Source organism: Neophocaena asiaeorientalis, unplaced genomic scaffold (assembly GCF_003031525.2).
Source record: "Neophocaena asiaeorientalis asiaeorientalis breed wild unplaced genomic scaffold, Neophocaena_asiaeorientalis_V1.1 scaffold129, whole genome shotgun sequence".
Lineage (NCBI taxonomy): Eukaryota > Metazoa > Chordata > Mammalia > Artiodactyla > Phocoenidae > Neophocaena > Neophocaena asiaeorientalis.
The window spans coordinates 3,191,265-3,214,830 of record NW_020172446.1 but is presented as its reverse complement, the minus strand read 5'-3'; positions in this window follow the sequence as shown (position 1 = coordinate 3,214,830).

Genomic DNA, 23,566 nt, shown 5'->3' with positions numbered 1-23,566 from the left:
CCTTCCACATCTAATTGGTCGTCTAATACCATTGATTCCTCCTCTCAAATACTTTTCCGAAGGCCTCCTACTCTCCATTGCTACTTTCATTGTCTTGATTCAACTCCTCTTCTTTTGTCTGGATCATTCCTCATTCCACAAATATTTATCAGGTGCCTACTAAGTGTTGGGCACTGTTCCAAGCACTGAGGTCAGAGCAGGAGGCACAAGATTAACAAGTAAAAAAATACGTACCCGAGAGAGCTTTAGGTAGTTATCAGTATTATAAAGAGTGACTGAGGTGTTGGGTGTGTGCATAGGGCTACATGAAAGTGGGTAGTCAAAGAAGACTTCTTGGAGGAGGTGATTTTTGAGCTGAATAACACTGACGAGGAGTGAGCCACATGGAGATCTGGGTGCAGAGTTCTCCAGGCAAGGGGAAAGCAGATGCTTGAGACAGAAGACAGGAAAAAACTCAGTGTTTGAGGGACAGCAAGATTGCCATTGGGTCTGGGGCAGAGTGACTGAACAGAGAGGTAAAGCAGGGGTCAGATCCTACAGGGCCTTGCAGTCTGCTGTAGATTGAATGTTTGTGTTACCCCCAAATTCATATGTTGAAAAGCTATTGCCCAAGGTAATGGTATTTTGAGGTGGGGTCTTTGGGAGGTGATTAGGTTATAAGGGAGGAGCCCTCACAAATGCGGTTAGTGCCCTTATAAAAGAGGTCTGGGAAAGCTCCCTTGCCCCATACATCATGTAACGTTGCAGCTAGAAGGCACCATCTGTGAACCAGAAAGTGGGCCTTACCAGACACTGAATCCCATGGTACAATGATCTTCGACTTCCCAGTTTCCAGAACCATGAGATATAAATGTTTGTTGTTTATGAGTTGCCCAATGAATGGTATTTTATTATAGCAGCCCGGATGGACTAACATACAGTTCATAATAAAAGTCTTGCATTTTTATTCTAGACGTAATGGGAGGCCATTGGAAAGTTTTGAGCAGGGCAGTGATCTGCTCTGATTGTCAAAGGCCACTCAGGTTGCCACGGGAAGAGTCAACAGTAGGAGCACAGGGAGGACAGGGAGGTGTCTTAGATCAGGTTCACCCAGAAGCACAGGGTCAAACATTAAGTGTGAGGAATTTACTTGGGAGAGGATCCCAGAAAATGACAGTGGAGATGCAGGGAAGTGGGACAGGGAAGGGAAAGGATCGATGAAAGGTGCGTTAAGTGAGTTACCACTGTGGAGAACCAGACCTTAACATTCCCGAGGAGCTCTGCGGGCCAGTGTAAAACATCCAACTATACCAACTCCCTCAGTCACTGGTTGAGGGAAGCTGCTGTTGTGGCTGGCAGAGGTGTTATTTCTCTAACCTGTGCTTCTGTGTGGGGAGCGGGACCCCACCACCCCAGAAAACCCTCAGGCAAGGAGATGCAGATGTGGCTGCAGTGGGGAGGCCCAGGAGAGATGATGAGCACCTCGGAGGGTACTTCAGTGATCCGGGCACGCGGGAGGCAGGTGGTATGGACGCATGAGCTTGCTCTGTCAGGGCAGTGGAGGTTCCCACAGGGAACCTTGCAGAAAGGAGCCTAGAAAGGGAAAACTAGGGCCTCATGGTTGCCACTTATTTGAGGGCCACCACTTGAGAATCCCTCTGGACTCCTGGAAATGACTGGAAGGTGCAATAAGAATGTCTTGCACGTAGAGAATGGACTTGAGGACACGGGGAGGGGGAAGGGTAAGCTGGGACGAAGTGAGAGAGTGGCGTGGACATATATACACTACCAAATGTAAAATAGATAGCTGGTGGGAAGCAGCCGCATAGCACAGGGACATCAGCTTGGTGCTTTGTGACCACCTAGAGGGGTGGGATAGGGAGGGTGGGAGGGAGGGAGACGCAAGAGGGAAGAGATATGGGGACATATGTATATGTATAACTAATTCACTTTGTTATAAAGCAGAAACTAGCACACCATTGTAAAGCAATTATACTCCAATAAAGATGTTAAAAAAAACAAAACAAAACAAAACAAAAGAATGTCTTTCAGGGGGCTTTTGGCTCTGAAGTTGTTGACAGGGAAGAGGACCAGTGAAATGTGCTCCTTTACGATTCATGAACCTCATTTCTTCTCTAGCCCCAGGCCCAGGAAAGGAGGTTGCCGTTTGAGTCTGTTTTTCTGTGACTGGCCTGGATCTCAAGCTCAGACCATGACTTTCCTGCCCAGTCTGCATTTCTGAACGCTGCCTCCCATTTACCTCCCCAACCTCTGACCTCAGCTTGGTCCTCTGGACTCAAAGCGCCCCCTCTGTCCCTGCACACACCTCTCTCTCTGTCATCTGACCTGGTCGCGACCTCCTGCCGGCACATTGCCTCATCTTGCCAACCTGGCATAACTCCCAGAAAGGCTGCCCTTGGCTTGTCCTATTTCATTTCTCTCCCTAATTTGACACTGACATTGACAGAAAAAGACAAGGGAGAAGCCAAACGCCAGGGCTTAACCCGTATCATTCAAGCACCACCAAATTCATCCTTGGAATCCAGGATCACGCCGGCCTGGCGTATGAATCTCCACCTCTTGGAATGGAAGTGGAAAGAGGCTTCTGGAATTGACATGTGGAGGAGCCATTTGCCCAACCAGACAGCCCCAGTCTCTAGACTGGGGGCTCCCAGAGTCCAGTTTCTGGAGAGGAGAGAAAAAAATCTTGGTGTCAGGGAGGAACAAGAAGACAGAAAATGCGAAGCTCTACAGAGATAAGATGTCTGTATTTCACGGGTTTGCCCAAGCGTGGCCCATGGTCTGTGTGGGATCTTTCTTATTCCAAAAGGACAGTAGCACCAGGGAATGTCTTCCTGTGTATTTACTATTCCACCCCTGCCATATGGAGTTGTCTTCTGTCCCAAACAAGCAGTCACAGTTAAGAACTCTTCGGCCCTTGATCTTAACATCTTTATTTTGGCACTCTGAATATTACATTTCCAGCACATTCTTGAGAAACAAAAAAACACCTGCTATAAGAGAGGATTCCAGCTAACTTCAAATCGGTAGAGGAGCTGCTTGAATGCCCTTAACGGGCATAGTGGATGCAGAATTTGGGGGGGGCCCTGAGAGACCTTTTGGACATGAAGGGGCATCCCTGGAGTCCCTCTTGGACTTGACCAAAATCTGGCAACTTTGAGACTTGCTGGCTGCCTGCCCTTGTCGGTAATGACTGGCCTTGGGGAAGCACCCATAGTCTCAGAGCCTTGTTTTATCCTCATCTCTTTTCTAATAAGCTTTATCTAAATGCTAATGTGATTCCAACTTTTTGATTAGGATATTATATAGTCATCCATTCCAGAAAACCCACAATGAGTGATTTTATTTCTGACTCGAAATTTCTTTGTTTGGAAAATTCATTTGTGTGTGATGTTCCTAGTGGAGTGGGTAGAAGGAGCCACTCTTTATGTGTGGGAAGACCTCTGCCAAGTTTCCTTAAAGGAAAGGTGTTGGCTTTTTAATCATCATGGGTGGCAGGTGATAGTGCAGTGGGTGTGTGGTGTGGGTGTGAGATTTTACCCGAAAATATTTTTCTAAAACATGTTGGCAGCTAAATCTGGCCAGGTTGGTGGGACTGGGTGGAGTTTTACTTAAAGTGACAAGGCAGGGCACGCATCATCTCAGAATTTTAACTGAAATTGAGTTACACATGCTGGAGAGACCACTCAGGGGCAGCCTGATTCAGAGGGGCAGTCACGTGTATCCTGGCTTACTGCATGCTAGCTGTGTGACCTTGGGCAACTTACCTAACCTCTCTGGACCTCCAGTTTCTCATTTAAACAACACTACCAAATTCCTAGGATTGGTGGGGGATAAAATTAAATGAGTTAATATTTGTGAAGTACTTAGAATAGAGTCCAGTGCATAGGACTTGCATGAATGATATTATCCTTTCTGCCTCTGAGAATAGAGTCTACCATCTATTAAGTCTACCATCTATTAAGTCTACCTAGCAAATGTCAGGCACTGTGCTAAGAACTATATAGGCACTTACCTTGTTTAATCCTCAAGGATACAGAGTAGTATTATGATCTCTGTGATAATTTCACATGTCAACTTGGTAGCGTATAGTACCTAGTTATTTACTCAAACACTCATCTAGGCATTGTTGTGAAATTATTTTGTACATATAGTTAACATCTACAATCAGCTGTCTTTAATAAAGGAGATGACCCTCAGTAATGTGGGTGGACCTCACCCAATCAGTTGAAGGCCCAAAGAGCAAAACCTGAGGTTTCCTGGTGAAGAAATTCTGCCTCAAGACTGCAGAATTGGGACTTCCCTGGTGGCGCAGTAGTTAAGAATCCGCCTGCCAATGCAGGGGACATGGGTTCAAGCCCTGGTCTGGGAGGATCCCACATTCCACGGAACAACTAAGCCCGTGGCCACAGTTACTGATCCCACGTGCCACAACTACTGAAGCCCACGCACCTAGAGCCCGTGCTCCATAACAAGAGAAGCCACCGCAATGAGAAGCCCGCGCGCAGCAATGAAGACCCAACACAGCCAAAAAAAAAAAAAGACTGAGGAATCATCTCCTGCCTGACTTTCTAGGCTGCCCTACAGATTTTAGACTTACCAGGCCCTACAATTGTGTGAGAGAGAGAGAGAGAGAGTGTGTGTGTGTGTGTGTGTGTGTGTGTGTGTGTGTGTACATATGAGAAAACTGATAATCAGAGAAATTAAGTAATTGCACAAGGTCACGTAGCCAGGAAGCGGTAGGATTTGAATCCAGGTCCCTCACACTACAAAGTTTACTTTCCACTATAGGATGCTGTCTCTCTCCAGTCATAACATTGCGGGTTAGAGGACGTTTGATTTCAGGCTGTTTAATGGAAAGTGGAATGTTCTCCTACCCTCGAACTCTGAAGAAAGAACCTATAGAAGCCCAATTCCTCTGACCATCTGGTCTGCTCTATATTCTGGTGACACTTGGAACAAAGACTGGAGCCGGGAGCAGGGGAGAAAGTAAAGGGAGGGATAAGGATTTCATCACTGGGGTTTTTGCTTGCAAGCAACAGAAACTGACTTTCCCCAAGTTGCAGAAAAAGGAAAGGATTTGAAGAATATTGTTGAGGGACAGCTCACAGGAAAAAGTGCTGTGCAGGCGGGACCGTGAGGGCCCTAGCAACGGACTCACTGCACGGACAGGCTGGTGAGCCCACTGTGGCTGCAGAGACTAACCTGGAACCTGCTCCTTCTCCCATGAGTGAGGTGCTCAAGAGGACATCTGTCCAGCTGAGCAGCTTAGGTCATGCTTGCCCCAGTCTGTACCCAGACCCAGAGGCAGGACCTGGGCTTATACTGGGAGGGATGCTAGGAATTGCCACCCACAGAAAATGAGGGAAGCTTTATTTCCCAAAAGAAAATCAGGGTACTGGGAAAAAGGGAGATGCAAACTTGACAGCCAAAATGATAAATGACCACTAGAGCAGCAAAAGAATCTTAGATTAAAAATATTTCAGGATGGGTCCATTGCCGGTAGACAAGACAGTCACCAAGAAGGACGAACAGGAGCATGAGTTGTTTTTTTTTTTTGCGGTACGTGGGCCTCTCACTGTTGTGGCCTCTCCCATTGCGGAGCACAGGCTCCGGACGCGCAGGCTCAGCGGCCATGGCTCAGCGGCCATGCATCCCGCGTCCCCTGCATCGGCAGGTGGACTCCCAATCACTGCACCACCAGGGAAGCCCGGAACATGAGTTTTACAAGCGACCCCTCTACCCTCACCACAGGGGCCGGGGGATTCTCTCACTTCCCCGACCTCTGTCCCCAAAGCTAGTTCTGTTTTTTCTTTCCCCAGGATTGATTTATTCAATAAACTAACAAGATCGAAAAAACAAACAAACAGGCCCAGCTGTCCTGTTTGTGGGGTAATAAGGAGCACACCTCTAGGCTTTAGCTTGATTTTTGGCTCTAGAAAAAGGCTCTTTGTACAAAAGTTTTCATATTAAACATAAATAGCAATAATAAGAATACCAAGTAGTCTCCACCGAACACTAACTGTGTGCTGGGCAGTGTTCTAAGTGCGTTGTTTGATGCGCATCTTGTTTTCATAACAACACTGAGGTAGGTACAATTATTATCACCACGTTACATGTGAGAAAACCGAGGGAGGTGGAGGTTAACTGACTTGCCCACACGGCTGATGAATGGCAAGCAGTACATGCTAGTGTCTCTTTACAATTCTAATCCTAAAATATTAAGCTGCATAGGAGATTGTCAGATAATCACAAGCAACTAAGGTTCTCCAGGCAAGCCTTCCTCCTAGCTGGAGAGCTGACAGGGTCTGATGCTTGCTTGATAAAGTCTCTGCCTTGATGTCTGATCTGAGCCGTTCAATTCCATTTTCTTAATGGCTGTCAATCAGTTCCCCGCTGTTTCCCCTGAGGCTGGACCCAGCAGGGGTGTCATCAGCACTTAGGAGGCGCATTAAGAACAAAGCCTGATGCGGCTGTTTGTTTTTCCCCTGTGAGAGGGCTCATCCCTCAGCACAGTCAGGAGCTCTCGGTGCCCGAATGAATGGCTTCCCAAATCGCTGACCTTCCCGAGGCACCCAGTAAGACCAGATCAGACCTAAACCAGATGTGAGTTCAAATCATGCTGGTCACCACTTCCGGTTCCTGGGACTTCACTCTTAGACCAGCGATATCCAATAAGAATATAATGTGGCTCCCTAGCACCGTAAACAAAAATAAACTCAAAAGGGATTAAAGGCCTAAATGCAAGGCCAGACTCTGTAAAACTCTTAGAGGAAAACACAGGCAGAACACTCTATGACATAAAGCACAGGGAGATCTTTTTTGATCCACCTCCTAGAGAAATGGAAAAAAAAACAAAAATAAACAAATGGGATCTAATGAAACTTAAAAGCTTTCGCACAGCAAAGGAAACCATAAAAAAGACAAAAAGGCAACCCTCAGAATGGAAGAAAATATTTGCAAACGAAGAAATTGACAAAGGATTAATCTCCAAAATATACAAGTAGCCCATGCAGCTCAATATCAAAAACGCAAACAACCCAATCCAAAAATGGGCAGAAGACCTAAATAGACATTTCTCCAAAGAACATATACAGATTGCCAACACACACATGAAAGGTTGCTTAACATCACTGATCATTAGAGAAATGCAAATCCAAACTACAATGAGGTATCGCCTCACCCCTGTCAGAATGGCCATCATCAAAAAATCTACAAACAATAAATGCTGGAGAGGGTGTGGAGAAAAGGGAACCCTCTTGCACTGTTGGTGGGAATGTAAATTGATACAGCCACTATGGAGAACAGTATGGAGGTTCCTTAAAAAACTAAAAATAGAACTACCATATGACTCAGCAATCCCACTACTGGGCATATACCCTGAGCAAACCATAACTCAAAAGAGTCATGTACCACAATGTTCACTGCAGCTCTATTTACAATAGCCAGGACAAGGAAGCAACCTAAGTGTCCATCGACAGATGAATGGATAAAGAAGATGTGGCACATATATACAATGGAATATTACTCAACCATAAAAAGAAATGAAATTGAGTTATTTGTAGTGAGGTGGATGGACCTTGAAACTGTCATACAGAGTGAAGTAAGTCAGAAAGAGAAAAACAAATACCATATGCTAACATATATATGGAATCTAAAAAAGAAATGGTTATGAAGAACCTAGGGACAGGACAGGAATAAAGACGCAGAGGTAAAGAATGGACTTGAGGACACGGTGGGGGGGAAGGGGAAGCTGGGACGAAGTGAGAGAGTGGCATGGACATATATACACTACCAAATGTAAAATCGATAGCTAGTGGGAAGCGGCTGCATAGCATAAGGGGATCAGCTCGGTGCTTTGTGTCCACCTAGAGGGGTGGGATAGGGAGGGTGGGAGGGAGGCACAAGAGGGAGGGGATATGGGGATATATGTATACGTATAGCTGATTCACTTTGTTATACAGCAGAAACTAGCACACCATTGTAAAGCAGTTATGGTCCAATAAAGATGTTAAAAATATATATATATTATATATATATAATGTGGGCCACACATTTGAAATTCTTTAGTAGCCATATTTTTAATGCGGAATAAAATTTTAAAATATATTTTATTTAACACAAAAATTCAAAGTATGATCATTTCAACATGTCATCGATAGAAAATTTTATTAATGAGGCATTTCACATTCTTTTCATATTAAATCCTGAAATCCAATGTGTATTTTGCACTGAGCACACAGCTCAGTTGTTGTTTTAATACTTATTTATTTATTTGGCTGTGCTGGGTCTTAGTTGCGGCATGCGGGGTCTTCGTTGCCGCGTGCAGGGTCTTTTAGTTGCAGCACGTGGGATCTAATCCCCTGACCAGGGATCAAACCCGGGCCCCCTGCATTTGGAGCACGGAGTCTTAACCATTGGACCATCAGGGAAGTCCCCACAGCTCAGTTTGGACCAGCCACATTTCAAGCGCTCGGAATCCCTATGTGGCTAGTGGCTACTGCATCAGAGAGACAGTCCTAGAGCGTCATTTTTTCAACCACATCATTTCTCAAATATGAGCACCTGCGAGGTGCCTATCTGGTCTGAGACCTCATGGAATTTACATTTTAGAGAGGATGATGTAGTAAAGAAGTAAACATACAAATAAACAAAGTAATTGTTGGTTGTGATGAGCAGCTACCTCAGAGTGAGTTGGGAGGGCATTTGAGTGTGATAGGTGGGGGTGAGGGGATGGGGAGCCTTCTCTCGGGAAGGGCCATCCAAGCTAGAACCTAAGGACAGAAGAAATCAGCATGTGAAGCCAGAGAGCCTTCCAGGGGAGGCCGGTGGTGGTGCAAAGACCCTGAGGCTGCAAAGTCCTTGGTGTGGGAGATGCAGAAAGGATGGCTGTGTGTTTGGGCACAAATGGCCGAAGAGTTGAGTAGTCAGGGACCAGAGTGCCTACTTAGGGTTTGGGATTTCGTTCTAAACAAGAGGAGAAACCACTGACCCGTTTTAAACAGTGGAGTGGTGGGGTCTGATCTCAGTTTTAAAAAGATGGCTCTGCCTAGTAACAGGATAAGTTGGGCCAATAAGGATCCTTTTTTCTCCTCTCCACCCCCAAACACATAGGAATGCCTTTCACTTGAAAAAACAAAACTAAACAGAATGAAACTGAGCTATGTATCTGAGTTTGATAGAAAGAAAGGCAAAGAATCTTGGATCAGAGACTAAGGGGAAAGTTAAACACAGAGCAGGAAGACCCTGAGTGGACTCTGGCTGCTGGGGGAGTGGGGAAGGGAGTGAGGCCAGGAGAAAGTTCCAGAATACAAACCCTAATGGATGGGGGCTGGAGTATTCATGTCTGTGCTGCGCCCGCTTGAAAAGGGGACTTAGAACTGAAATCCGTTCATAAACGCAGGACCCTGAAAGGGGTCTCCCAATCCCCCAATGAAATGGCTTAAAATACCTTCCCTCACCAGCTCAGGGAGGAAACAAGAAATCTTGTCTCGGTCTGGTGGGAGAAATAATCTGTCAAAAATTAGAACTGCCAACCTGTGCCATGTGTCAGTGTAGATTAAAAAAAATTACACTATCTGAGTGGTGTGGGAATTAGCAAATTGGGCCCAGACCAACGGGTTGGAATTAGGTAGGACAAGGACAGGGAGAGCAGGTTAGGAGGCTCCCGTATTACTTTGCAGGGCTCTTGGTCTTTAATGTGCAAATGGATCACCTGGGGATCTTATTAAAATGCAGATTCTGATTTTCCAGGTCTAGGTGGGGGCCTGAGACTCTGCATCTCTAACAAGCTCCAGAGTGATGCCAGTACTGCTGGTCCCCAAACCATTCTTTGAGTGGCAAGGTTCTCTGCAACGGATAATGGTGGCTTAGACTAGGTTGGTGGTGAGATAGATATAGAAGAGGAGATATTCAAGAGATAGGTTGGGAGAGGATCGATACTGAAGGACAGATGTGGATGAAAGGGAAAGGGAATCAAGGAAACCCAAGCTTGGGTTTCTGGCTTTGGTAACTGGGTGATGGTGGTGCCATTTATTGATGTAGGGACGACGAGGGCAGGAACGGGCTTTTCTTGGGGGGGAGGGCTGGGGGAATGGGACTGTGTGTGGGAGGGATCAAAAACTCAAGGTCAGGCAACTGCAAATACCATGTCTTATCTCCTTTCTATGAAAAATGTTACTAGGAGGCATCCAGGATATGGGTGATCTATTTTCCCGGCTTGGGTTGCTAACAACAATTTTTGCTTTGTAGGTCCAATCTGGCAAGTCTTAACAGCCAACTTTGTAAATGGGATGCAGAAATGACCAGCAAACTCCTCCTATCTGCCTTTCACACAATCAACACGCACTTCCCCTGCTTAGTATCAGTGATGATCATGACAGATCAGCTGAACTTAGGCTCTATCTACTGGGATCTTCCAGACTCTTCATCATGCAGTCAGTTTGAGTGAGCGGAGTGCGTGTGCATTGCAGTTTCTAATCAATGATATAACGTGCAGAGTTAAGGATTCTTTCTGGACAAATATTTCTTTAAAAAAGGAGAAGAAATGATCTTCTGTGCCAGGCACTCTGCTAGGTACTTTTACAAACACCATCTTCTTCGGTTGCTACAACAGTTTTTCCAGGTAGGTTCTGTTATTCCTCTTTTCACAGGTGAGGAATGTGAGGCTCAGAGGGATGTGTACCTTGTTCAAAGTCCCATACAGCCAACGAATGGAAGGGTTGGGAGCTGAACCTCTATCAGCCTTGGTTCAAAGTGCAAGTCCTTTTTATACTACTCTGGGCTCCCCAGTTTCTGGCTCTGTGCCATGTGTGAGGCAGGATGCACAGAACTTCAGAAAACATCTTTCCAGTCCTTGAGGAGCTTAACCCAAAAGGAGAGGGAAAACAGTCTTGCAGACCTATTTGACATATGGCCTTGCATTGCTAGTTAAATGCCAATTGTATGATCAGTCCACCCCGGATGGCTGTTCTCTTGCTCTCTGTACGTCCCCCTCCTCAACCAAGGCCTGCTTCACCTACACCCTGCTCACCTGACTGACCTTCCCTCTTAATCATAGAGACTAATCAAATGCCCGTGTACTTGCTCCCCGACCCAGCTAGTGATTGTTCTAATCTTTAGGTCAGAACTATCTCCACTAGGATATTTTATCAAAGGGGCGGCGAGAGGCGCCCCCTCTGCTGGTTTCCCTGGCAACCGATGAGCCGACCTGACTTCAGTTCCCCCTCTAACTGGTAACCTCCCTCTTCCCCTGGTAGCAAGACTGCTGCCACGTCCTGCCCGCCGTCTGCCTTGCAAGGTGGGGTGTCGCTCCAGGACCTTGCTTTAGACATGTAAGCCCCTCCATCCATGAAACCATTGATGTCTCTCTCGCTGACTCCGGGCTCTTTCTTTGGTCTTGAGGCTGGGCAAGTACAGGGCTTGCAATCCTGCAGGGTGCAGCCCAACACCAGTGTCATTGGAGAAATTACTTCAGAGTCAGGGCGAGGGAGGCTCAGCAGAATGTTCCAGAGAAGGTGGCAACTTACACCATGTTTGTGAGTTTGGCGAGGACCTGGAGAGAGAGGAGACCCTCCCATGCAGCAATGCCAGGTCATGGGACTAATGCAAGTCGGGCAAGATGGCAGCCTCTGCTAACAGGCTTTCCTCCACTCCCCTCTTCCCCACTAACATCCATCCTGGATTTTCTGGGCCCAGGTTGAATGCCTGATGCCTTTAGGCCGAAATAGCTGTCCATTTCCCATTCACTCATGACACCCTGTGATTATTTCTGTCGCTGCTATTTCCATATTAAATGATTGTGTTTTCTACTATATATAAAAGAGATAACTAATAAGGACCTACTGTATAGAACAGGGAACTCAGTACTCTGTAATGGCCTCTGTGAGCAAAGAATCTACAAAAGAGTGGATATATTTATACGTATAACTTTTACTGATTTACTTTGCTGTACACCTGAAACTAACACAACATTGTAAATCAGCTATACTCCAATAAAATTTTTTTAAAAATTAAAAAGAAAAAGATTATGTTTTGTGCTCCCTTCTTGAGGTCAGGGACTTCATATATTTTTGAATCCCCAGAGACAAAACAATGCCTGGCACATAATAAGCTCTTGATAAGAAAAACAATTTTGGGAAGAATTGAATATTTTTCATGATGAGTTTCCTCTCCTCTGCACCATTCTGTTAATTGGTTTGCTCCACTCCGTATTGGTTGGGATACATCAGTGATTTAAACAAGATAGTGTATTGCTTCCATGTACGAGTAAGAGTAGAAGCAGTTTACAGTGATAAGGTGCCTTCATGGTGTGGGATACCTAGGATCCTGCTGGCCAGTAGCTCTGTCACCTGTAGTACTCGCCATTTATTTGCACGGGTGAAGGCGGCTCACTGCCACATCTGCCTTCTAGGCAGCAGGAAGAGGCAAAGAGGGAAGACAGGCCACATTCTTTTTAAAGGTGGAAGCAGCACATCTCCCATTTCTTCACATCCCATTTTCAGAACCTAGTCACATGGCTCGAGATGGCTACAAAGGAGACTGGAAAAAGGTAGTTTTCATCTGGTCAAACATCTAAGATTAAAATTCTATTGCCAGAGAAGGAAAGAACAGATATGGGGGTGTGGGGAGGGCAGAAGTAACAGTGTCTGCCACACTTCCTTTTCTTTTTTTACACATTTATTTTGTTGAAGTAAAGTCGATTTACAATGTCGTGTTTGTTTCTTGTGTACAGCAAAGTGATTCAGTTATACCTGTATATACATATTGTTTTTCATATTCTTTTCCATTGTGGTTTATTACAGGATATTGAATATAGTTCCCTGTGCTATAGAGTAGGACCTTGTTGGTTATACTCTCTTTTCTTATACTGTCTTATTGTAGATGTCCAGATAGTTCCATATGATATGCTTGACCTATTTTTTTCTTGCCAAGTTACATTTTCTATTGAATTACTTGCAACTGTTGAATCATGTATGGTCATCTTGTCTGTCCTCTGAGAGCATGAATTCTTTCATCTGTATCTTGCACAGCCTTGATCGTATAGCGTGCCTTGTACCTAGATACTCAATCAATAGTTGCTGAATGAATACATGGGTGAAAAAGAGAAGAGTTTTGTCATTATGCCATTACCTTGTCTCTATGGAATGGGATTTATCAGTTACATTGAGTCAACAGTACAAATAAACCAGTATTATCCATGTGGAGTTCTCACAAAATGTGGAAGCAGTAAGGGCCATAAACATCCTCTTCCCTGCCCTTTGGTGATCACTTGAGCCAGGGAAGAGTCAGAACTAGGACCAGTGACTTTACTCCCAGGACACATGTCACGATGTCAACTGTACCACCACCATCTTCTCCCACTTTCCTCTGGCTCTCCTTCAGAAGGAGGACCCACTCTCCCCTTCGTAATTCTAGAAACACTTCTTTTATAAGAAGTGTTTTAAATACCAAGGGAGGCAGGGGTGAGTAAATAGTCATGAGGATCTACAGTTTCTAAAGAGTCCTGATACTACCTTCCCTGTACATTTTGATCAGCGGGTTTGGCTCATGGAGGTGGAAATAGCTCATCCACCTTATGCAACTGGGTTACATTTTGGTGATACCAGGGCCAGCTGGCCCCTGAGAGGTCTGTTACCATGGCAAACAGTAAGGTCACCTTGTGATTACCCACTTGACCTGAGCTTGTTATGTCTAGACACTCATGCTGAGGGCGACATCACCCAGGAAATCAGAGACTCATAGACCTGCCCTAGTTTCTGATTTGTCACATTTTCCTCCAGCCTCCCGGACCCAAAACAGCATTTCCAGCTCCTTCCAGATTCCTGTCTGACATTTCCTCGCTCTCTGCACTCCTGGGGCAGGGCTGCTTTCGGCCAACAGACACCGCCCCTCCCTCCCCCAGTCCAGGAAGGGCCCTGGCCTCTATGACAGCAAATCCATTGCACCACTTAAGTTTAATTAGAGCACAATGACGGATGATTAGTTTACACATCAAAGCACTGAAACAACTCAACAAATTGGGCCCCATCCCAAAGCCCAGCACAGGAGCTGGCCTTGAACTCGGAGGCTCTGCCCATGGGGGCCCCGGAGCTGGCAATGAAAGCTGGGGAGCCCCATGCGGAGGCACCCAGAAGGAGCTCTGTTTCTCAAGAGGAGAGATGGATACCAGCTGTTTCCCACCCTTGTCGTGCCTCTGCATCTCTCTCACCCTGGCTTTCCCCCTCCGAGCTCTCCCTGGGCTGTGGCTTAAAATTCATGTGTAGTTGACTCTCGGTAATTGGGAGACAGATTATCAACCCGTGAGTTACCCAAGCCCTTTGCTAATTCTCGTTTTTGCCCTGTTTACCCTCCACGTGGGATCTTGACTGTTCACTAGGACACCTACCAAGGAAGGAGAGAGAAACAGAAAATTCATCTTCAAACCAGGCCACTTGGCTACCAGCTGCTGACTTTTGGTTTGCGTTTTAATGGGGGAAAAAGATAAAAACTATAGATTGTGATGAGGTAAAGGAATTATTTCTGGGTCTCCTTCATGCACATTCTCCGCCTTCCTGTGGATGAATAAGAGCCAGGTGAACACATGAGAGCACGTGGCATTGGACTGTTTCTGTCATTTGTCACATATTTCAGATCCCTTATTGTCATGCCGGGGCTCCAGAGAGACTGATGCTGTGTTGGAAGCGGTTTGGTTCTTCTGGCTCAAAAGACCAGTCTGTTCATACTAACAATCACTTAATTCAGTGATTAAACAAACAAAAACCCCTAGAAGTCCACCCAGTAGTTGAACTGAATTGACCCGCTCACCTGGTCTACACTCAGCCTCGTGGAAACAACTGGTGTGTCCTGCTTCTTTGATGAGATGACCTTTTTAAAGGTGGAAGCAGCACGTCTCCCATCTCTTCACATCCCATTTTCAGGACCTAGTCACATGGCTGGAGATGGCTACAAAGGAGACTGGAAAAAGGTCTCCTCTTTGACCCTCTTTGACCATCTCATCAAAGAAGGTCATCTCATCGAAGACAATGGCAGAGCAGAGACTTGCATCTAGGTCTTCCTTTGTGGCCCTTATCTCTCAGGACCATGTGATATTTCTAATGGTCGGAAGAAGACAGGGCTGTGGCCACATAAAAATCTCACAGAGCACAAAGGCTCAGCCCTCTCTCCTGAACAATCGGTGGAGGCGCGGTGCATGGTGGGATTCTTGTTTCCTCGCTGTGGGCCATGGGGGTGAGCGGGCATCAGCCTCACCGCTGTGATGTGGGCAGACAGCTGAATGCTGGCTGCCTGTAGCACAGGACAGTGGGCGGGAGCTGTACTGGGTTCAGAGTGCTGTAAGCAAAGCACTTGAGAGGATGACACTGCATTATTAGCATAAACCAGGAGCCTATTGATCTGGCTGATTAGAAAACCTTCCAAGGCACCGGGGTAATTAGCACAATTTACAGCCTAGCAGTTATCAGCTTCATTGCTTAATTAACAATGTAAATATCTTTCTAAATGACATTTTATAATCATGATCAGACCCTCTAGCTTTTGCCCTGTTCACTGCTAATTCCTTCCCAGATGTACAGATAGTCGCCTGACATCCCATTTCGGCATCTCATACGATAAAGCAATTGTCTATGCCCCACAACTCCTCCTTTGGATCTTACTAGGGGTCTGTTCTGCATTCCTCTCTCCAGCCTGAAATATACAGTCTGCCAATTGAATTGCCAATTAAAAGTACTTAATTAGATGTGAAAGGGGAGTTCTGTCATGTTCTGGATTCTGAACTATTTTTTATTTATGTGCTTAGCAGGATAAGTCATCTTAAATTAGCATCACATTTTTCCCTCTGAAGAGCATGTGAGAAATGAGGCTATTAGGAGGAGAGGTTTAACACAATATTTGTGTACACTAGTCATGGGTGCCGAGAATCATCTCAGACGCATATGGTACTTTGGCAAGCAGGGTTCCTCTTCATCTTTATTTTATTTCTTTATCATCTCTTGTTGAATTAATGTTTGCAGTAGAATATTTGGCCTTCGTTATCAAACATATGTGCAGGGAACTTGATTGTTTGATTTACTTTTTAACTTTAAATTTGCCTATTCTTTTGAGTATCAGGGCCGTACCAAAAGATTATTATTCCATATCTAAGTTCCAAATGACATACAAACAAATTCAAATCTTTATGCAGCCCCGGGGGTGGAAAGTTCAGAGGCTCATAACCCTCGCTGGAAAGAATGCCCCCAAAGCTTCCCATTACTGGAGGCTTGATGATTTCAGCTGGTGGATTATTCACTTCTGGTCTTTTTGCTGCTACTCACTTTATAGTGAGCAGTGCAGTTACACATCTACAAAGTGTGCAGAAAGGGGGTTTAATACAAACCAGTGCATATCATATTGGTAAAATGGTAGGGAAGGCAAATGAATTTTGGAGGAATTTGCTGGGGGTTTTAATTAACCATCTTGCCCTTGTTCCCCATTATCATTGATTTGTGTGATAAGTGCCAATTATATGTGTCATAAGTATACTCCTTTTTGCTGAAGACAAGAGATCTTATGTGTGATGCAAATCAGGGTTCTCAGAATGCTAATTTTGTAATGAGCCAATGCATTCTTCAAGGAGTTTATAGTCTAGCGGGGAAATAAAACATGTGCATAAATAATTATAATGCAAAGTAGAGAACTGGTGTGTCGTGAGACAGTACAGAAAGAATTATGGCTAAAAAAGAGGGTGGAGGAATAAATTATAGTTGAGGGAGTTAGGAAGGCCTGCTTGAAGGTTGGAGTAAATTGGCATAAAAGCAAACTGAGAGTGTAGGGTGTGGTTTCTAGAAGAGGGGAACAGCAAGAAGAAAGCACAGAGGTGGAACAGCATGAAATCTAAATGAGGAGCAAGATGTTTACCATGGCCTTTACAGGAGGGACATGAAGGAAAGCACTAGAGGGAATGCTGCAAAGGTAGGTCAGGGCTCCGTCGCACAGAACCTAGCATCCAAGGCTGAAACACCTGCACCGCTTTTTGCAGACCACTCTGCAAATTGGACTGGCCAATTTTTTTTTTCTAAAGGTCCAGAGAGTATTTTGGGCTTCGAGGGACCCGTGGTCTCTGTCACAACTGCTCAGCTCTGCCATCAGAGCACAAAAGCAGTCAGAGACAACATGTACATGAACGGGCATCACTGTGTTCCAATAAAACTTTACTTATGGACACCGAAATGGGAATTTCATATAATTTTCACATGTCACAATATATTCTTCTTTTGATCTTACTACTGTCCTCTGCTGTTGTGGTAGGCAGGGGCATGAAACTGTAACCATCTCCTAACCTCTGAGTTTTTATTTTACTTTTGAACATATCCCCATAACCACAGAGAGCCAAGTGCTGATGAGCTTGGATCCAGGGCGGCAGAGAACCACAAAGTCAGGGTGTCAAGCAACCATGATGGCGTATGCATGCATCCGTGGCTGTGGGTCTATCGCCCGGTGGACCGGGACCAAGCTTCAGCATGCAAGTACTAGGGCAGCGCTCCCGATGGGCTTAACAGTATTTGGTAATTAAAAAGAAATACCTTAACAATCCATGTGTGGTAAATGTGATACACAGACTGTCCTCTACTTTTATGAACCCGCATTTTGGTACACTACACACTGACATCCCTAAACCAACTTCCCGGTGCTGAATTAGGTCTTTCCATACATCAGCAGGCTAATAATACCTTCCATCCATCTCCTGGGTAAGATTCTGTAGTTTCCAGCAAATAATCTTCCCCCTCTGAAGTCTCCCTGTCTCTCACCAACCCGCCCTCCAGGACTGGGAGGGGGATTTAGACTCGTGGTCCTGCAGGAAGCCTCCTAGCCCCCTCCAGCTCTCCTTCCTGTCCAGGTCCCCTGAGAACTAATGTAGGGCTCAGAGAGGCTGGTCTGGAAGGAACACTGAATCAACATTTTCCTTTGTGACCTGGATCAAAGCAGTTATGTCTCTCACTTCCAGATACACTGGACATGACATAGGATTTTTTAAACACATAAAATGTATTTTTTTGTCTGATTTGGAATTACATGTTTATGCTTGAATAAAATATATCTCATTTATCTCCTTCCCCTTTATCTTCTCTGCCCTCTCTTCTCTTACTCACAAAAGTCTTTTTTTTCTAGCAAGAGCTAATGTTGAACACTATATGGTGAAGAAAATGTTAATTACATAACTAACCTAATGTGACGATGTTTCAAGAAGGACGGTGTTTTCAGCTGATGCAAAGGCTGCTGGAAAGTAGAGAAAGCTAAGGACAGAGAATGAGCCATGGCTTATGACAACGTGGAAGCCACTGAAAACCTTGTTAAGAGCAGCTTCAGTTGAGCTTCCCTGGTGGCGCAGTGGTTGAGAGTCCGCCTGCCGATGCAGGGGACACGGGTTCCTGCCCCGGTCCGGGAAGATCCCACATGCCGTGAAGCAGCTGGGCCCGTGAGCCATGGCCGCTGAGCCTGCGCGTCCGGAAAAGAGCAGCTTCAGTGGCATGAAGGTGGAAGCCTACTGTATCCCCCAAAGTGTGAACAGGTGAATGAGTGAAGAAATGAGGCAGCGTGTGTAGACAGCTCATGATGACTCCTTCACTTAGATATCAGTTTATTTTTTTATTTTTTAAATTTAATTTATTGTTGGCTGCCTTGGGTCTTCGTTGCAGTGCGCGGGCTTCTCATTGTGGTGGTTTCTCTTGTTCAGAGCACGGGCTCTAGGTGTGTGGGCTTCAGTAGTTGTGGCGCACAGCCTGAGTCACTCCACGACACGTGGGATCTTCCCGGGCCAGGGATCGAACTGTGTCTCCTGTATTGGCAGGCGGATGCATATCCACTGTGTCACCTGGGAAGTCCCTAGATCTCTATTTAAACGTCACTTCTTTGGAGTGATCTGAAGTAGCCCTCTGGTGACTATCGCATGACTATATGCTATTTCTCTGCAAAACACTTATTTATGATCTGATCGTGTATCCTTTCTTTCTTTGCTGTTCTCTGCCACCAGGACGCCACACATGCACAGTGATCTTGTCATGTTTTATTTCTCTGTATCCCCAGAACCTAGAAGATTGCTTGGTACCTGTAGGTATTAAACATATGTCGAATGAATGGATAAAATTTGGCTGTGGCGGGGGGTGGAGAAATAGACTACATAAATAGCCCAGCGCTTCTCAAACGTTAACGTGCCTGGGGATCTTGTTAAAATGCAGATTCTAATTGTGTAGGTGTGGGGTGGGAGATTCTACATTTCTAACAAGCTCCCAAGTGAGGCCCATGCTGCTGGTCCGTGAATCCCATTTTGAGTAGCAAGGCCTATGGACCACGGTGGTACGTTGCTTAAAATGAACAGGTGGACAAGAGGAGGTTAATGATGTGGGAGAGAGGGGTAAACTGCGGGAAGGCAGAGGGGACAGAATCCAGAGGACCAGCAGGGGGTTTGGTTTTTTCAAAGGCAAAAGGACACTTTCCTCCTTGTAACAGGAGAAAAGGAGAAGGGGTGCGAAGGGGAGGAAGTTCTTGACTGAGGGTGTCTAACTTTTCAATGAGCAGAGAGGGAGGGTGGAGGTGGGCTGTGGGAGTTCTGAGAAATTGTCATTTTCTTTCCAAGCAGCATCCAGTATGCCTTTGAGTTTGGATCATAAATTTAAAGTGAAACATGGGACTTCCCTGGTGGTCCAGTGCGTAAGACTCTGCGCTCCTAATGCAGGGGGCCTGGATTCCATCCCTGGTCGGGGAACTAGATCCCGCGTGCGTGCCTCAACTAAGAGTCCGCAGGCCGCAACTAAGAGTCCTCATGCCACAACTAAGAAGTCCGCATGCCGCAACTAAGACCCGGCGCAGCCAAAATAAATAAATGAATAAATAAATATTAAAAAAAAATAAAGTGAAACTTATCAGCTCTATGTGCCAACATTAATCCACTTGGGTGCAGGTTGGAGAAGGAGGATGACAGGGTCATCCAGAGCATGTGTGACAGAGGGCAAGAGGAACCAGGGAATTGAGGGGTTTGGTAAGGGGGCGTGATTTTAATGGTGGACCACAGGAAGTGGGGCACAGGTACGGGGACACTGCAACACTGCTACTCAGTCTTTGCTCTCATGGGGCTCTAGTGGGGAAGACAACATACGTATATCCGTATGTATTAAATGTGAATGCACGTGTGTATGTAACTAGCAGAAATGTCAGTGCCTCACCCATAATTCCTTGAGACTTACATTGTGCATTACCTGGCTGACTTGCAGCTGCCAGCATCTGCGCCTCTGCCTGAGAGCATTGCAAGCCAGAAGTATCAGGGGGTCAGTGCCGCTGAGAGCGTCATTCAACCAGTAACTAACAGGGACTGATGTATAAGTACCCGGGGTCCCACGACCCTCCGGTGGGATAACTGAGGTGTGTGTTCCACGTTGGTTCCCCAGCAGGATGAAGCTTGTTGCCCTTGGTGGTAACTTGCTGGTCAAGATTCTCTTTATGGGCTGCCTTCCCTTCCCTGTCTCACTGCCCTTAATGGATATTTTCTAGGCTCACCTTCCAAATAAATTACTTGCTCTCGAACCCTCACTTCAAAGTCATCTTCTTCTGGGGGAACCCAAACTAAGGTTATATAATTATAAACTGTGATGTATGCCTCAGAGAGAAGTACAGGCTACTGTTTGGGAGGAGAGGGTTATCTGCCCCAGTGTCTAGTGGGAGTAGGGACATCAGGGAAGTTGATCTAAAGGAGGAGCAGGATGGAAGGAACATGGGGTATTTGAGGGTCTGAAAGCCCACTGTGGCCCCAGCAGGGGACTGGGAACGCCAAGTGAAGCCTAAGAGAGCAGACCCTGCAGGGTCTTGCTGGATGTGGCAAGGAGTCTGGAATATCTATTCAGAGAACATTGAGAAGCCATTACAGGGGCTAAAGGAGGACAGTGTCAAGATCAGATGTGCTTCTCACAAAAAGTGGAGAAGGACAGGAGAGCCGGACTGGGAGAGATGGAGCCCAGAGCCTTCTGCTAAGACTCCGGGCTTTGCACCGAGTTTTGCACGTGGAGGAGTCTCAACAAATGTTCGCTGAAGTGGAAGGTAACTATTAACTACCTATTTGATTGACCAAAACACCTTACTTCCTGGCCAAAATGTATAATGGTTTCTCTTAATTAATAATGCTCTTTTGTTCAGGGCTGCTTCACTTAACTTTATCAGGCCTTTCTCTTTGGGGAAGGATCAAAAAGATAACTTCCTTTTACTTTTTCTCATTCTCCACTCCTCCCTTTTTTTGTCCTGCTCTTCTCTCTCCCACCTCGCCCTCTATGCTTTGTCTCTCATCTTCCTCCAAATAATCCTATTTAATAAAGTTGATCATTTCAAACAGTCTCCATTTCTATGAACTGTGGCATTTAATTCTTGTCCGTGGCCATCTTAAGGCTCTGCAGATGTAGTCAGTGGAAACAGAATTACACTTCGTGAACACGGTAATTTTAAAGTGGATCTTTAGTCAAACGCCATCAAAATGCAAAACAGAAAAATATTCCCAAGCACATTCACTCCTTTGTTAATATCTCCATATACACACCCAGCAGGCACATATACTTTTTATGGGAAAATTCCATTCCAAAGCTGATGTATACAAAAAATTTCACGTCCGTGTGCATGTTATTTATAATCTGAAATCAGGAGACATTGAGCATATTTTCAAGAGATGAAAAAGTAGAGACTCAGTATTCAGAGATAACATACATCTGATTATCAGTGTGGTCTCACGTGTGGCCACTGTAAATATGTGACCACAGAACACACTAAGAATATAGAATGATATATACCAGTCAGCAAGTTTAGATTTATGGAGCTGCAGAAAGTAACACAAGACAGAGAGAGGTCCAGGAAGGCTAAAACCCAGGCGGTAAATTACTCTCCAAGTGTGTGTTGTGAACAGTCTCATTTGTACCCTTCTCCCTCTTTACTCTTTTTATAAATATCTTTAAATCCTTGCTCATCCCGTTCTTCAACCCAGCAATTAAAGAAAAAAGACACCAGTTGTCTGAGATTTCACGTAACCTTTCATACCCAATATCTTCGTTGTCTTAAAAAAAGAAACCTTCAGTAGTCAGCGAGGGTTATGTTTTGCAATACCCCAGGGTGGAGAAGATCTGTTCACTGGGGTTTCCATTTTCACCCTGATGTCCCCTTTTGGCACATTCACCAGTCACCTCATGCCCCTCACCCTGTGTTCTGGCAGGATTTGAGACATGCAAATTGCAAACTGGTCGATAGCAACTTTGCATATTTTGAATAGAAGAGAACCCCGTAGTACCGCTCAATCTGTTCACAAGGAAATCTGAGATAATGGGGAATGAGAACAAGGGCAGACCAAGCGTCCTAAGTGTTTTCTTCAAAGTGTTTATTATGCTTATTAAATCTATTGTACAGTGATGAATGAATTTGAATTATTTACATGGTCAGCCTTTGAGACAATAACCTGATTTAATCAGAGGATGCAAATGTATCTTGTCTCTTTGAAATCTAAAAACAGGTTTAAACTAGAAGAAACTTCAGGACTTGTAACTTTCCCCACAGATATGGTTACAAACCTGCAGTTGTCAGGTTAAATGACATATTGTCAGAAATCAAGAGAACAGAATGATGTATTTCTTAGGAAGTCGAAAAACGCCCCTGGGAGAAAATGTCCCCTGGACAGCCAACTCTTGGTTGACAAAGTTCTCAAGTAAAAAGTCTTTCAATTCTGTTCATCTCGAAATATCGTGCACAGTCTGACGTGAGGGTGCTCATCTGCTAAAATGTCAGTGGAAAAAGGAAAATGACATGGTAAGAATGGTTGGTTTTCATTAGATTGTGGGGCTGGTGTCATTTTTGTGAAGGTTCGGACTGGTAAGAATTCTTCAGTTTTGCTACTCAAGCTGTAAGAACCTAAGGTTGCTGTCACGTTAAAAGTATTACAATCCAATTAGTTCACAATCTAGGCTTCCATTATGATTTGGAAAACAATTGGAAATTGGTATCCAAGCCTACTCTACTTTGGGTTATTATTATTTTTTTCTTGGACGCTTATAAGGAATGTTTGTGAAAGGTAAAATCTCGTGTGTTTGTAAAGACAGAACAGGCACCCATGGTCCTGAAGGTGGAGTCTTTCTGAGGTAACGTGAACAGCTTGCATCTTGAATATTTTATAAGATCTAGGTATCAGAACAATGTTTCTGATGGGGGAACATAGCGATCAAGGCACAAAAGAGAGATAGGGCCAAAGAACAGACTGTAATATTTCTTCAAAATATTAAGTGATCCTAAGGCTGAAAACAGGAATGGATGGTGACTACAGATTGTTCCTTAAAAGGGCTCTAAAAGCTTAATGATTTATCGATTGGATCAACACTAACGATGCACCTCTGACTATGCATGTGTAAATAAGGGGGCTGATTTATGAGGGTACAATCGTATGCTTCAGATATATTTGGTCCAAGTCTACATATTGAAACTAAATTGAAGGATTGAGGTCATTATCTGAATATTTCAGGGGAGGAACCCCCAAATGATTTGGAGGAAGGCAAGTATGTTAGGTGAAGAAGGATAA